Source organism: Myotis lucifugus, unplaced genomic scaffold (assembly GCF_000147115.1).
Source record: "Myotis lucifugus unplaced genomic scaffold, Myoluc2.0 scaffold_1379, whole genome shotgun sequence".
NCBI classification, from domain to species: Eukaryota; Metazoa; Chordata; class Mammalia; order Chiroptera; family Vespertilionidae; genus Myotis; species Myotis lucifugus.
The window spans coordinates 20,977-23,182 of NW_005872427.1; the positions used below are offsets into that span (position 1 = coordinate 20,977).

At 50.5% G+C, this 2,206-nt stretch overlaps 2 protein-coding genes across 2 annotated transcripts in view; one reads left to right on the forward strand and one right to left on the reverse strand.

Moving 5' to 3' along the window:
- Nucleotides 1–2,206, reverse strand: part of TMEM213 (transmembrane protein 213) — a 15,664-nt gene that overhangs the window by 5,028 nt on the left and 8,430 nt on the right.
- Nucleotides 774–2,206, forward strand: part of LOC102435006 (V-type proton ATPase 116 kDa subunit a-like) — a gene marked incomplete at its 3' end in the record, with an annotated part of 39,694 nt that continues 38,261 nt past the window's right edge. The window contains 1 exon segment of the mRNA XM_023748420.1: nucleotides 774–977.

The following is a 2,206-nucleotide window of genomic DNA, read 5'->3' on the forward strand; positions in this document are numbered from 1 at the left end:
TCCTGTCCGGCAGGAGCTTGAAAACAAGGCCGTCAGAGGTGAATTTCTACTCTGTTTTTGGGAAAAGAAAGAGGGTGGAGCAAAGGAAGTTCAGCTGTCACACCTTTCTCTTACCTCTCTAGAAGGGAAGCCAAGCTCTGTTGGCTGGGGCAAGAAGGGAGGGGCGATTTATGCAGTTCTTCCCTGAGCTCATGCTTTGCTGGTACCGAGAAAAAAAGAGGAGGAGAGGGAGGTGGTCTGTGTCCTGCTGGGTTCCAGAGCATGAGTTTGCTGCCTCATCCCTGTGCAGGTGTAGTGCTGGATTCCCTACTCTGTTCCGCCTGGCATTTACTGAGCTCTTACTGTGTGCACTGAACTAAAGTCTGGGAATAACAACCCCCAACACGCTTTAAGTATCCACACATCATTCAGACACAGAGCACTGCTTCGGGAATGACCGGGAAGGACAAAGTACTTTGGATCTCAGCAGCATGAGGCCACATCTCGGGTGGGATGCTTCGTGCAGAAGATGGCATTTGAGTTGGCCTTGAAGGATGCATAGAATTTTGACGAGCAAAGAGGGCATTGTAGGCAGAGGGACAGGTGAGCAAAGACCCAGAGGTAAGAGATGCTCACTCTGCCCACAGCACAGATGAGTGTAGGCGACCTGAGGAGGAGGAAGTGTGTGTGTGTGTGTGTGTCTGTCTGTGTGTGTGTGTAGGGGGGGGAGGTGACTGGAGAGCTGTGAGGCTGAGCACCTGGTGCGCCTGGCTGGGAGTTTGAAACAATCATGAGGCAGATGGGAGGCTCTGTGAAGATGTGAACTGAGGAGTAACTGGATTGGAGCTCTGGCTTCAGTCTAAAACCTGTTCTGAAAACCCACCATGGCTTTGAAAAGCATCATCCTGGGCATCTGAGACTCAAAGGTGGCTAAGACAGGATCCCTACTTTCACTGCAGTGAGACCAAGCGGTGAAGAAAGAACTGCGATGTAATACGGTAAGACTCAAATATGGGTGCCTTCCCCAGGCAGGGGGCTAGGAAACAGCAAGGCGCTAAATGCCCGAGAGGCACAGAGGAGGTGACATTTGGGCTGGGTATCCTAGAGGAGGCGCTTTTTAAAAATTTGCCTAAAGCTGCAGATTAGTGGTAGCTCTATATTTTCGGCTTTAGGGGTTGGGGGCAGAAGTGCTGTAGGGAGGCTAATTTTCTGGCCGTGCACAGAAATCCAGTTTAGACATACTGCTTTGGTTGAACATTCAACAATTATCGAGTAGCTGCTGTGTGCTGGGCCCTAGGGATGGGGGTGGGGGGGTTCCAAAGTGGGTAAGGCAACACAGTCTCTGTCCTTCAGGAGCTCAGGGCCCGGTAAGGGACATGGACAAATAAACAAGGACACACATAATAAATGGTGAGGCGGTCTCTGCAGATGGGGATTCATGGAGGAAGGTTGGAGACCAGGATACTGAGAGAATATTTCACAATGGAGATGAGGTTTTGACTTGAAATGGGAGAGATGTGTAGTTTACCAGGCCAGGAAGGAGGGGACTATGTACCCGGCCGCCAAGGAATGCACATGCGACCCTTGTTGGGAAGTAATGACTGTCCTGGGAGCATGGGGTTCACCATGGTGCGTCTGGTTAGACCAGGGACAGATGGTAATGGTCCTGCATGGTAGACAAAGGAAACTGGACTCTGCCTTACACCTGGGACACCCTATCAGGATCTTGTGGACACCTTTGTATTTCAGAGGCACAGATAATAGATTCACAGAGGCCAGGCCTGGATTCAGAGAGATCTTCTAAGAAGCTATTGCAAAAATCCCAGCAGATCAAAAAGGGCCCTGCCCTGGCCGGTGTTGCTCAGTGGTTAGAGTGTCAGCCTGGGCACTGAAGGGTCTTGGGCTCGATTCCCAGTCAAGAACATGTACCTGGGTTGCAGGATTCACCCCCAGCCCCAGTTGGGGCACATGGAGCAACTGATAGATGTGTCTTTCTCGCATCAATGTTTCTCTCTCTCTCCCTTCTTCACTTCCTCCCATTCTCTCTAAATATCATGGGAAAAATATCCTTGGGTGAGGATTAACAACAAAAAAAGGGCCCTGAAATAAGAGGCTGGGCTGAGGATAGAGGAGAAGGGAACAGAATCAAGAGGCACTTTGGAGGCTAAATCAACAGAAGGGAATCCAGGATAAGGCCGTCATGATGAAAGCAAGGTTTCCATCTGGG